We start from the raw sequence: 14,870 nt of genomic DNA on the forward strand, positions 1-14,870 counted from the left end.
ATCTGTGTGGCCACAGATAGTGGCAGAACCATCAATATGTGGTTTATGCTACTTCTAGAAGGTAGGAAATGACGGCACTTTTAGTTATGAGATTGTGACAGGCAGAATAATGTCCCCCTCCCCCCAAGATGTCCACACCCTTATCTTCAGGGCCTGTAAATATATTAAATTACATGACAAAAGGGACTCTGTGGATGTGGTTGTTAAGGCTCAAAATAGGGAGATTATCCTGGTCTTTCCCAGTGGGTCCAGTGTGATCATATGAGCTCTTAAAAGATGGAAGAGGGAAGTGAAAGTGTTATCAGAGAGAGACAGCAGTGTGAGTCAGACTTGGCCTGACTTTGATGGCTTTGCTGATGGAAGAGGACAAGAGCCAAGGAAGGAAGTCAGCCTCTAGAAGATGGAAAAGGTGAACCAATATACGGTTTTTCCATTAGAACCTCCGGAAGGAATTGGCTGCCAACACCTTTATTTTTAACCCAGTGAGACCCATTTCAGACTTCTAACCTACACTACTGTGGAATTATTAATTTGTGTTGTTTAAAGCCACTAAGCTTGTGGTAATTCATTATAGCAGTAAACAAACAAACAAAAAAAACCCCTAATATGACATTATTACACATTATACTAAAACCCTACTTCTTGCAAATTCAAGCCATTACACTGAAAATCAACTGGTAGATCTTCCCTCTAGTCCTAATTAAAAAAAAAAAATTAGAATCAATGGAGGAAATAAAAGTCAATATTAATTAAAAATATGTACCTAAATGTAAATATACATGTATAAATATACACCTCCCTTTTTATCAACAGCAAATTTCAGATGAGTTGCTGCTTTGATATTATAATAGAATTAAGGAAATGGGGACAGAATACAAAGTTTTAAGAGCATAGATGAGATGCAGATTTGCTCTGAATGACTGAAATCTCACTGACTTACTTAAACATTTCCATCCCCTCCCATGCATCAAGGAGACTTATTTTCCCTCTTCTTGAAATCACTAGAGCACAGGCGTCAAGCACAGCTATAGTGTTTCAGCAGCACACCGCTTACAACCAGCACAGGCCAAGGAATGTCAGCCTGGTTCAATTCAACAGAGATTGACTTGGCCCAGAAATGGTCCACACTCCCTTAGGGCAGGCCTTCAGCTGGGAGAGTAACGATGCCCTGTGTTTGTATGACTTCCTCAAAGAAGACGGAGTTGTGTGATCCCAAGTCACCTGAAAAAATGTTCAAAAGCACCAGACCAGCATACACCAGGGCTCTGGAAATGTGAGCGGTTAAAACATGTTGATCATTGCTGAGTTGGGAGCTCCCAGCAGTCATGTATCCCACTTCTTTACATTACGTGGGTTGGTTTCTACGTCTAGGACTATGCCTGGTGATGGAGGTAAGTTGTAGAAGCTTCTGGTTATTCTTGAAGATAACAGAAACCCATTTCTCCTTCTTGTCTTAGAAGAGGAATAGAGTAGAGGAATGTGGGATGAGCTTCCGAGGGGACCTTTTCTTTCCTAGGAAAGTTAACTTTCCTTTGCAGTAGTATTTGAGAGGCTAGCTGGGAGAGAGGTCCAGAAGATGCCCAGGCTTGAGGACTACTGATGAATATTTATTCTTTGGTAGGAGCAAGAAAACATTATTTGAAGATTGAATCTTTTTATTTGTGTCTGCAGAAGTGGCTATATTTGAACAGAATGCTAAAAGTGGTCCCTTGATTAGTTAATTTCTATAGCTCCCTTTTTGATTCTCTGGAACCCTAAAAGAAAGTATTACGAAAGCAAGGGAGACCTCAGGCTTCAACCAGAATTGTTCCTTTGATCTGCAACTTCTAAAGAGGTAAAAATGTACGCAAGGTTGCCATTCAACCTGATAATCCCAGTACCGGTTCCAGGACCCAGAGGCTGTTTAATCTGTTGAAAGGCAGCGTTCTCAGAACCTTTTCTGGCTCAAAGATTGTAGGTTCAGGAGTAACACAATGAATGGATGCTTTGAGAAGGGGACAGTCCTTTTATTTAAATAAAACCTCCAAGGAACCCATGCAGGGTGAAAGCAGGGTAAGTTTTATTTTGGGGGAATAAAAATCTGTCTTTGAAAGTGGACACTATATCTACTTAGGTGAGAATCCATGTTCTATGCCTCGCAGCCAGAGGTGGTGAGACGGAGGGCATCTGTGACAGGCAGTCCAGGTCCCTGAGAAAAAAAATCACTGGCCAGTGCCTTTCAGGGACCCCCCCCCCCCATTATGAGCGTGGCTTTATTGCTTTGGGATCCGCTTACTTCCTTTTTGGTTTCCCTTGGCTTTCAAGTAAAGTTCCTTTTAAGAATTTCACCTTAGCTGTGCTTTAGAGAAATGAGGAAAGGAATTTCATTTTACAACTGATTAGGTTAAACAGGAGAGGGAAAGAAGCAGCATGGTAACATTCGTGAGAATCAAAACAAGAAAAGCAGCCTTTCTAAAGGCAAGACCAAGCATTTCCTATGCCAGGCTTTCTACACGTGTTGTCCACATGTGCACCTCTGTCTATGCTATCTCGTTTTCCTCAAGAACGCTAAGGCCAGAGATACATAGGGACTGGGCTCACTCAGCTAAGACCTGGAAGATCCGGGGGTGGGATGCAGGTCTACCCCACTCCCGTGTCTATGCCGCAGGTACAATGACCCGATCCCACCCTCATTTTTTTTCGAGAGACATCTTTGCTCACCCTTTGAAGAGCTAATGTTCTGCTTGATTCAAGTCTATTGAGAAAAGTGCATCTAAGCCCTTCTAAGAGATCAGATATCAGATTTGACCTTATGAGTTTTTAGCAATAAGTACTCACAGTGACCCACTGAGATGACACATTAGCATTAATGCATCATGCTTGGTCTGAATTAACTTTCTAAAAAACCTGTTTGTGACAATAAAACATGTGGCATCGAGGAGCTGTCCTTCCCGGGCTGAGACAAATATACCAGGGTATATTTGGTAGGGATATACATACCCAGGGATATGGGTAGCAGTCAAAGAGTAAGCAGGATAATGAAACCACTCAGGATCTCCCACAGAGGGAATTCAATGCTGGAAACAGGCTTTATGGATGGTGGAGGAGCTGCAAGGGTAAACAGGCAACCGCGAAGCCAAAACCAGATGTCAGCAAAGCAGGAAGCCCTCTGGTGGGGGGACAGAGGGACCAGAGCCTGAGTCTGGCATCTTGGTGAAGCTGGAACCCCGGCATCCCCACGTCCTAGTGGGAAAGCCATTGCCTCCCAGTTCCAAGAGGGAGGGGAGAACCCTCCTGCCTTCAATCTCCCTCCAGCCAGAAGCCAGAGAAAGAAGGAAAGGAATTTCATTTGTAAATGATTAGGTGACACAGAAGAGGGAAAGAAGTAGCTCAGTGGTATTAGGGTAGTGAGATGATCAAAGCAAGAAAACTAGCCCTCAAAGCAAAACCATGGCAGAGCAGCCTGGGATACACTCTCTGCCGAAGTTGCCCTCCTCGTGATGTACAGCTGAGGGCGGGAAGGGCAAGAGCTGCTTCAAGGACCCGAGGATCCAGGATGTGCACAGCAGGGCGGCGGCAGTGGCCAGAGAGCAGGGACAGGGAATCCCCTTCCTCGATTCCACATCCTCCCAGGCACTCTTCCTGTCCGCCACAGGCAAGGAAGGTGGACGATGAGCTAGCAGGCTGAGCCTTCATTAATGCCTCTTTGGTCTGTTTGCTGTGGCTGCCCAGAGTTTTGTCCTATAGCCAGAAAACACACATCACAAATAAGCCCTAAAACGAGCGGACCTCTCTCCGATTAAATTGCTTACATTTCAACACATCAATCATGCGTTGAGGAGAAAAATTCCTCTTCCCCACCTGGGCATGAAAGAATCCAAACTGGTCTGTGAAAATATGATCCTAAAAAGCTAGACAGAGAGAACAGAGAAAAGCAGAGGTATTCAGCTTCCTCTATGCTTTTCTTGGCTTTCTCTACCGAAGACTTCCCTCAGGATTGACTGTAATTGGTTTTTGTTTGTTTCTGGAGAGGGGATGTATTCTACTGCTTTTTATTATATTTATATTACTACTGAAAAGGAGAAACAGTAAGGGAAAATATTCCTTTTGGCACCAGAGCCAATTCAGAAATACTAATCAGGTGATGAAAAATAGGAATTTAGCCTCCATTACAAAATGCACAATAACTCCCCAGTAGATTACAATGAGGTATAAGGCATGGTAATAGGTCTTGTAAAAAACCATATTCAGGCCCTTTTGAAAGGGGGTAATTCATTTTACTCAAGTGTTTGCTCACAGAAGCCTTTTGCAAGGCACAATATTTTAAGCCAAGAGATAAGAGTAACAAGCTAGATTGGGACCAAAGCTCATGGCAAGCTCTGGCAACCCAGCACATAAAAAGTCACAGAAGTCTACGTCCAATTTCATGCAAGTATTTACTGAAGGTGTGTTGTGTGCGGAGCGACAGGCGAGGCTGAAGTAGAGGCTGATGAAGTACTGGGTCTGAAAGAGCTCTTGATCTTGACGGGGAGCAAGACTTCTATGGGTTAAACCATGAGGGAGGCAATATGAGTCAAGGAATAGAAGCAACAACATTTTGGATTTCAAAGTCCCCTTTCCAATTTCAAGTGAGGAAAGCTCCAGGAGCTGGGGAAAATTATATTCAATTTTTTAGTGAAAACGATATACTCTTAGGAGTTACATTCCTTGGAATTTTGGAATAATACAACTAAGTCCCCTTGAAAGGTACATCTCATTCTTATAATAATTATCATTATTGATAATGAGTGTCAGCACTCTTTGACCAGACAAAATTAAAGAAAGAACTAAGTCAGACTTATAAACAGATTTCACCACTCTGAAATAACTACGTAAGTTTTTCCACTTGTTGAATAATGGAAAAATCATCTATAAGAGCTATTTGGCTTCTATCTGTAGGCCATTTTTTTTTTTAAAGTCTTTCTTAAAGTTTTTAGTTCAAAATTAGGTTATAGATTTCCAGTTTCAGCTTCTACATGTGCAAAGACAGAAAGCTGCTACTCCTGTCCCTACAACAAGAAAAAGCTAAACGAGGTGAAAATGGCTTTTGTTGGGCCTGGCAGAGAATAGAGATCTCAAGGCAAACTGCTGCCCCCAAATCTGGAAGAGAAGGGAATCCAGGGTCAAACTTGAGATTTGCCCAACTGGAGCAGAAGCCACAGACTGTTAGGAATCCTCAAATGATGTTCAGTTAGAAGAGAAAGCTTTAGACGGATGTGGCTCTAATGCCAAGACAGCTTGCTTACTTAAGCAAACCAAAATCCAAGCCTATAAATGCCTCCAGGTTATGAGATTGAAACCTAGGCATAAGCAATCCAACAGGCAACTAACTAGGTTTGGAGTCCTAGTGAGCCAATAATTTCCTTACTTTGCTTCTACCTTTTCTTATCAAAGTATCTCCCTGAGATCCTATCAGCAGAGCGCTCCTGATCATTCAGTTTGGTTCTGCCAGATTCAAATCAATTTTTGCTCAAAAACAAAAAACCTTTTAGTATGCCTCAGTTTATGTCTTAAAAGAGGTAATTTTGGTGAATTGCTGAAGTGACTTGAGAGTGAGACACTCTGGGAGGGGGGTGTGACTTAGGTGGGCCCCCACACTTTTGTGAGTTTTACCTCCTGGAAGTCCACCAGGTTCTCTGGGTGAAGAGCCAAAAAAGACCTTCTAGGGGCTCTGGCAGGAGAAGGGAAGAGCACTGTGAAATACAGCGGAGCATTCTCCATAACAAAGGCCTAGTCTCCAGGGAGAAGATTTCACCAGAGTCTTATCTCACTTGGGGGAAGGGCATTTCTCTGACTCGAGCCCCGTCTAGTCTTCCTCTCTCCCCTAAAGAGGAAAAAAAAATGTTGTGAAACAGCTGTGAAGGTCACTGGGCAAGACACATACCTACTCAATGACTGAGACTTAATGATGACTTACAGGACACTCTCCTTTCCCCCACAGGCTCCTAACATACCAGTATAAAAACAGTGGATCACAGCCAAAGGAGTTACAACATGCAGGCTCTATCTAAGGAGGGGTTTCTTAGGGAAGCCCAAATACGACAGGGACAAAAACTAGAGGAATTTGAAAACTTTGGTATCTATAGTTACAACAAACATTAAACAATGCCCAGCTTCTAGCTAGAATAACATAAAACCTCACATTGAAGACCTATTTATCTCAGTACCTATTACTCAGTATATCATATCTGGCTTTCAACCAAAAATTACAAGGCATTCTAAAGGCAAGGAAAAACAGAGTCTAAAGAGACATGGTAAGCATCAGAGCCGGACTCAAATATGACACAGGCTTTAGAATTGTCAAACAGGAATTTTAAATTTACTATGACTAATATATTAACAATGGAATTGTATTCCATTAATAATGCTAATAAAAAGGTAGACAATATGCAATACTGGATTGGGTAATGTAAACAGAGAGATAGAAACTCCAAGAAAGAAAGGTCTTCCTTCTTTCTTCCTCCATTGACCAGCACAGAGAAGCAGAGCAGAATGGGGCAGATGTGGGAGAAGGCCAACTACACCTCTCTACACACCAGTCACATTTCTTCAGAGACTAGATGTTGACAAAAGCTAGAAGTTTTAAAAATGAATCTAGTAAGTTATTTTGTAGATATTCACAAACTGATATTAAAGTTCATGTGGGAAGGCAAAAGATCCAGCTAACACAATATTGAAGAAGAGGAACAAAAGTTAGAGGACTGACACTGTCTGACTTTATAAGACTTCCTATAATGCTACAGTAATCAAGATAGTATGGTGTTAGCAAAACAACACACAGATAGCTCAGTGGAACAGAATAGTTAGCTCAGAGATGGATCCACACAAATACAGTCAACTGATCTTTGACAAAGGAGCGAAGGCAATACAATGGAGCAAAGACAGTCTTTTCAACAAAAGGTGCTGGAACAACTGGACATCTACATGCAACAAAAAGAATGTGTGTACACCCTGCACAGAAAGTAACTCAAAATGGATCACAGATCTGAATGTAACATGCAAAACACAGGAGAAAACCTAGGCGACCTTGGGTATGATGATGATTTCTTGGATACACCAAAGGCAGAATAATGAGAAAAATAATTGATAAACTGGATTCATTAAAATTAAAATCTTTTGCTTTGTGAAAGACAACGTTGAGAATGAGAAGACAAGCCACAGATTGGGAGAAAAAGACAAAGCTTGCAAAAGACATAGCTGATAAAGGACTATAACCCAAGATATACAAAGAACTCTTAAAACTGAACAGTAAGAAAACAACCTGATTTAAAAACGTACTGAAGACTTCAACAGAAACCTCACCAAAGAAGATATACTGATAGCAAATAGGCGTAAGAAAAGATGTTCCTCATCATATGTCATCAGGGAAATGGAAATGAAAACAATGAGCTATCACTACATACCTATTGGAATGGACAACGTCCGGAACACTGACAACACCAAATGCCATCAAGGATGTGGAGCTGCGGGAACTCTCATTCTCTGCTGGTAGGAGCGTGGAATGGTGTAGCCACTTTGAAAGACTTTGAAAGCCACTTCGAAAATTTGACATCTTCTTACAAAACTAAATGTACTCTTATCATGTGATCTAGCAGTCATGCTCCTTGACAATTACCCAAAGAAATTGAAAGCTAATGTCCACACACAAAAAAAGTAAAATAAGTAATCTGAAAAGGCCTATGATATGTTATTCCAACTATTATGGCAATCTGGAAAAGGCAAAACCATGTAGATTCTGTTAAAAATATCAGGAGTGCCTCACTTTTCCAGTGGATAGAGCATGCAATTCTTGATCTTGGGGTTGTGAGTTCAAGCCCCACATTGGGCATAGAGATTAATTTAAAAAATAAATTAATTTAAAAAGATCAGTAGTTGTCAGGGATTGCAGGGGAGGGATGATAGCCAACACAAGATTTTTGAGCAATGAAAATACTTTGTGTGATACCATAATGATAGATGTATGTCATTATATATCTGTGTATCTCTATATATCCATGGGTTTAAACCCATTAGAATGTACAAAACCGGGGTGCCTGAGTGGCTCAGTGGGTTAAAGCCTCTGCCTTTGGCTCAGGTCACTGTCTCAGGGTTCTGGAATGGAGTCCAGCATCAGGCTCTCTGCTCAGCGGGAAGCCTGTTTCCTCTTCTCTCTCTGCCTGCCTCTCTGTCTCCTTGTGATCTCTGTCTGTCAAATAAATAAATAAAAATCCTTAAAAAAAAAAAAAGAATGTACAAAACCAAGAGTGAGCCATAGTCCGTGCTGTGGACTTTGGGCGATTATGATGTACCAATGCAGGTTCATCAGTTACAACAAATGTACCACTGTGGTGGGGAATGTTGATAATGGGGGAGATTATGCATGTGTAGAAGCAGAGGGTATATGGTAAATCTCTGCCTTTTCCTCAGTTTTTCTGTGAATCTTAAACTGCTCTAAAAAATAAGGTCTTAATGTAAAAAAATGGACATGGCTAATCCATAATAACTGAAATAATATTTTTAGGGACCAAAGAAATGAGAATTTATGGATTAAGACTGAGGTATTTTTATGGTTGCCAAATACCAGTGAGAAAGAGTGTGCCACTCAACAGTTAAGAGTGGTCATTGGAGAGAGGGGATTATTTCATGTGTATATCTTACTGAGTTGAGACTCCTCAATCCAACCAAATTAATATGCATATTCATGTTTTTAAAAAGTGGCTTTTAAATTATGGGAAGTGAAGTCCACAGTTTAGCCTCAGGTTGTAGTCTGTTTGGTCAGGTTTATAGATCAGAAGAGACTTCGAGTGTCTGAAGGCTGCTTGGTGAGACCAGGAAACTGGAACAAAGAAGCGCCTACAGGAAAAGGTTGCCCAGATGCTTGTTGTATTAACTAGTCTGGGAGTGCTGCTCTCTAGCAGGTGGTAGCAAATGGTTCAAGTTTCTCTCCAGCATATCTCAATGCAATGCAGCAAGATGACATGTTTTTAGAATGATTCTGTCAAGCCCTAATCTACAATAAAAATTGTTTCTAATTTCTTCTAGTGGTGGGAGAGAACCTTAATTAGCTACTAATCTTTCTTTTCACATATAGGATCTTCTCAGTGTTTGCTTTCTAGGAGGTGTGTCTACATGTCTATTAGATACTCCTAAGCCAGGTATTTGGAGGCAAAAAATGAAATGCCAACTTTTTGTAGAGGCACCCATTTTTATCAGCCGGAATCGTTCTCTTTGAGATCATACAGAAAGTGGTTCATTTTTCTCCTTATGAATTAACCGGATTAGGCCCAGATTTTCTCATAGTGCTAATACTATTACTAGTGATAATAACATTGTGATAATAATATTACTAGTAAATCTTCATTTCAGTAATAGGAGCAAAGAGATGCAAAATAAGCCAACCATAATATTTCACTGAGGTCACTGTCCATTGTGGCCTGTTTACCCCCCACAACTGTGATTTTCATGAAAATATAAACTTATGGGGTATTATACTTCCTTTTCCTCTTCTCTCTGCAAATTTAAGCCTTGTTCATCATTTGCCCTCTCTTCCATTATAAAAAACTCTGTCAATAATGTCAGAATTAAGCACTGCCTGCTCCCTATTTTGGGAATAGAATGTTGAGCAATTTTAGGAAACAAAGTGAATGTAAGATTTAGAGACATGGTTCAATTCTCAAAACTTTTATGAAATTAGTGCTTGTTAATAAAAGATCTAGAGCACTCTAGTCTTTCCCTTTATAACATCAAATTGAAATCTGGGCATGGTGTATACTGGAAGTTGACATGTATTTAACAGCTTAAAATAGAATGAATACAGGGGCATCTGGGTGGCTCAGTTGATTAAGCATCTGACTCTTGATTTCAGCTCAGATCATGATCTCAGGGTTCAGAGATCAAGCTCCGCATCAGACTCCGTGCTGGGCATGGAGACTGCCTAAGATTCTCTTGCTCTCTCTCCCTCTGCCCCTCCCCAGCCCTAAAAAAAAATAGAATGATATCGAAACGCTCTGATCAAAACTGTACTTTCCCTGAAGACAGGAGGTCAGAATCTTGCTGGGTATAGTCCAAAAGCAGGAGAAAATTTGCATAACACATTCCAGAAAAATCTCTTGTGCTGAAGATGCTCAATTAATTGACACATACAACCCAATAAATATATATTCTGTCCCGTACTCCTCTTCCATACAAATAGTGTACACATTGATCTGACCTTGCTTTTTTTTCACTTAATGTCTCTTAAAATCTTTTCATATCAGAGCACAAAAAAGCTATGTCACCCTTTTTTTGGTGTTCCTCCATGCCCTTTTGGGTATGCTATTGCATACATAGGATAGATAATGTATTTAACAATCATTTATTGATAGACACATAGCATTGTTAACCTGAATCTACTGTATGCATAATGAAGGATAAAGCACATAAGAAATTATGAGATATCTAAATTTATCATCCCTGTGTCCTTGAAAACCCAGAATTCTCACTGGGGAAGAAAAGAGATATATGAGGCTTCAAAACAATGGCCAAACCAATAACAATGAACACCTTGAGTTTGGAAATCAAGTCTTCCTGGGACAAATGGCTGGTTCCAGGGGCAGGACATGGTAAGATGAGGCCGGCACATCTTGCATGCTCTGCCTGTCCTATGGTATACCCCATCCCACCCCATATCTGGCACTCTCTGTCTCTCTTCCTACAGCACTACCACACTCGCATTTTATATACTTCTCTCATATGTGCCTTCTCCACTGAAATGTTAGCTCCATAAGGACAAGAACTTGGTTTTGCTCACTGTTCTATTCCCCACCTCTTGGCAGTTACTTGATAAGTACTCAATGAATGGAAGAATTCCTTCATTGATTCATTCTTTCCAGTAGATTTTATTTGTAGGTGAGTGAAAAGAAAATTCTGTGTGAGATGGGAAGGGGTAATTTATTTTCAGGTTGGGGGGTTGTGAGGAGTTGGTAAAAGGTAACTTATGTGTTCAAGTATACGAAGGAGTGTTGAGAAGAAAATGACTGGCTGTTTCCTTTGCCACTGCGGTATGAAGAAGTGGATTCAAGGACTTGAAATTGAGTAGAAACTTCCTGATGGAGAGGACTATTAAGTTATGCTTCTCTCCCCCTGCCTTTAGTTTTTTCAATGGGCTGGGTTTTGTGCTTCTCAAATTTTAATATCTGTATGAATCACATGGGGGGTCTCATTAAAATGCAGACTTTAATTCCATTGGTCTGGGGTGTGATCTGAAATTTTCCATTTCTGTCAAATGATGTTGATGCTACTAGGCTGCGAACCACACTTACAGCATCCGAGAATTAGATGACTACGAGTAGCACCCTTTGAATCCACAATGTCATAATCCCTTATAAAATGCTATGAGTGCTTCCTTGAGATTGGGTCAAGTTGATGTAATCATAAGGCCATCACCCTAATAACATTTATATTACCCAAATAAATTAATATGTTTTCTAGTTAAAGGGAATAATTTCTAAACTACTTTTATTTATTTTGTCTTTATATACTCAAGGACCTTCCAAGAAAATTAAGTGCTTATAATTTATTAAAGAAAATATATCTGGTCTTCAGGGGTATTTGAATAATATGCTTAACATTCACAAATAATACACTTTAAAGTTTCTAAATGACAAATAACTCATCTCAACCAAATTCATTACATAAACACTTAATAAGGTTTCCAAGTATGGATATAACCTTATATTATCCGCCTCAGGGAATAAGGTGAAAAGTAATCACATTCAATATTTATGAAATTAGTATTTGAAAATGAAGGAGTATTTACAATATGAATCTAAATATCAATGGCATAAAGTAGGTTCAGAATTTGCTGTGTAGCTTAGTCTCTGTCCTTATGCTAAATGGTTGAGGCAGAAAAGGAATTTATTAAGGGATAGTAAAAAATTCAGGGACACCTGGGTGGCTCAGTTGGTTGGACAACTGCCTTCAGCTCAGGTCATGATCCCGGAGTCCCGGGATCGAGTCCCGCATCAGGCTCCCAGCTCCATGGGGAGTCTGCTTCTCCCTCTGACCTTCTCCTCGCTCATGCTCTCTCTCACTGTCTCTCTCTCTCAAATAAATAAATAAAATCTTTAAGGAAAAAAAAAAATTCAGAGAATCTCTGGAAGACCTGAGAGACAAGCTGAGAGGTGACCCCACCAGGAACCAGCCCCAAACCACAGTGCACATTCCCTTGGCTCACCCTCATGGCCTCGGCCCTGGGGCATCACTGAGACTTACCAAGCATACACAGTGGATCCCAGAAACTCTGCCACTCACCCTAAGACCCAGACTTCCCCCTGCTACCTTCAACAAAAGAAAAGGATTCTGCAAAGACCGGCAGAGTTTGGGTTACATGCTTGAGCTTCAGTTTGTGGTGTGAAATTTCTAAAACCTGAACTTTAATAAATTCCAAAGTTTGCATCCTCTTCTCATAAAAACAAACAAACAAACAAACAAACAAAAAACCCAAAACTAAAAACAGAAACAAAACAAAAGAAAACAAAAAACAGGAAAAATGGCTACTAACCTGGGTTGTTAAAACCTGAATGTAGAGAAGAGATTTATACATAGAAACATGTATATTATGTAATATATACACAAAATTATATCTATCTTACATATCCTGAAAAAAAAGGGCAAAATTCCCATCTCGTAAAAATCTGGAACTATTTTCAAACAATAATTCTTACAAACCCATTTAGTATAAATTAATCCTTAAAATAATGTAAGATAATAACACAATTATAATAACATATAATGTAACAAACTACCACATTATATATTTCCATTTTGAATAAAAACACGTAAATATCAATTTATTCCATAGTTATTTGAGAATGTCCTCCATACTGTGCTAAAATGATGCATTAGAATCCAGAGGGAATTAGTCTTGTAAAATTATGCTAAGTTTGGTTATAAAGCTAGGTTTGGATTATAAAATGTTTTAAAAAATGAGACTGGCCCAATTAGAGACACCCTCTGATACAATCTAAGAAGCTACAGAAACCACTTGAAAAAAGAAAAATGAGCCCACGACAGGTGATTTTTCTCATTCTTTGTGCTTTGAAGATGTATAATCAATGTGTTAGATGAAGAAAATTCAATGACCATCTGGGGGATTCAGCCTCAGGTCAAAGTGTTCCTGAATGTCTTGACTTTGAGGGACTCTGTGGAGTACCTTTCCTGCAGACCTCAGCTGTGTCCTGAGTTGACCTTTGCGCTGCTCTGCGCGTCCTGAATCCCCATTACCGCAAACATCCAACTGCTAGTGCCAAGTGATGAGCATATCTGTTTCTCCAAGTACAACATGAGCTCCTTAACATAAAAAATTGTGTCCTTGTTATCTCGGAGTCCCTGTGGTGCTTTGTTCATAAAGATTATTCATTAAATATTTATTTGATTACTACGTGGAGAAACCTCTGTGGAGCTTTCACCTGGTAGCGTTATGAAAAGAATGGAAGGAATTTTTCTTCTTTTCATTTTTCAAATTCCAGGTTTGCTCTCCAGGGTTAGACACAGAAAGACTAATAACATTATTGGCTGTTGGTGATCAACTTAGGGACCATTTTCGTTTTGCTTCTTCCTTCCTGGGAATAACATTTGTTTTCAGTTCAAAATCTAAAGTCAGGTGTTTGAGGCTGGAAGGGAGAAGCATTCAAGTTGACCTTTGTATTTCCTTTGTATCAAGGAAGGTCTACAAAGCAGTTTGTCCTAGAAATATGAATATAGCCATTGGTTTCTGTAGTAAAACTAATAAATATTAATGTGGAACAAATTAATCAATTAAGGCAAAAATTTCCAACAGGAAAACACAAATACATTTCCCTGGCTTTTAAATGCATGCTTTGCAAAATGCCCCAAGCCATTATTTTAATAGCATAGTAACTAACTCCCAGTTGGGAAAGGTAAAATAATTACCATGAAAAAAAAAAAAAAAAGAGTTCTTTGTCCTACACTTAGAATTGAAAATCATGCACTAAATTGACTTTTAAACAGCCTTCTGCATGTAGGTGTATTTGTCAGTATCGATTAGAAATTTTAAACGATTTCTTTTTCTGTCTCAAGCAATCCAGTAGGCTAACGCTATAATAAACACTATTTTAGTACCCATACAGGCCAGGAACATACAAGATTTTGATAACCTTTAAGGGCTCAGGAACCTGACAGCAGCAGTACCTCTGATTTATATTACGCGAAATTCCCAGAATAGCAAAAACCTATTAATGTTTTCAAGAAACCTTTTGAGCCTTTACAAAACTCATCAAAACAAAAACCATCCAAGTCCTAAAAAGCCTATCCTGTAAAATATGAAAACGAGCCAGGGAAGCACACATACCACTTTAAGATACCAGTTCATTTCATAGCTGGCTTATAAACCAGGTTCTCCTCAACACAGTCTTCTCCCTTTTTCTCTTTTAATCATCACGTTGCACGAGTACAGAAGACAATGTCAATGAGATCCACAAACTGTGTATCTTCAAAGGCCAAAGAAATGAGCAGTATAATATACGAAACTTTTAACATTTCATTACACTCATATTTTTCTTCCTTTCCCTTTCTGTATTTTTCTAATTTTTTGGAGAGTACGTAAGAACAAGAAACCCAAATTTTAAAGCCTTACTATGACTGGAGAAGTAATAAGCTTATGGAGACTTAATCACACTTTAGAAACCTGCCATTACTACCTCAGGGTCGGCAGCTTTTTATTCAAAGTAATTTGAAAGGCTTTTAGAAATACTTGAAACATCTGCAACCGCAATGAGTAGGAATCAAATGTTATTGTGTTCTTTTATTGACTAGAAACTTAAACTGGGGACATAATTTTGGGGGGAAGGGGAATAAGATGAAGATTCCAGCTC

General features: G+C 39.5%; 1 protein-coding gene across 8 annotated transcripts in view; it reads right to left on the reverse strand.

The window, feature by feature from the left end:
- The window catches only part of RAPGEF4 (Rap guanine nucleotide exchange factor 4), a 291,346-nt gene that overhangs the window by 86,873 nt on the left and 189,603 nt on the right, over positions 1-14,870 (reverse strand). The gene's annotated exons all lie outside the window — the stretch shown is intronic.

The sequence above is a fragment of the Mustela nivalis genome, assembly GCF_964662115.1.
Source record: "Mustela nivalis genome assembly, chromosome: 11".
NCBI lineage: Eukaryota > Metazoa > Chordata > Mammalia > Carnivora > Mustelidae > Mustela > Mustela nivalis.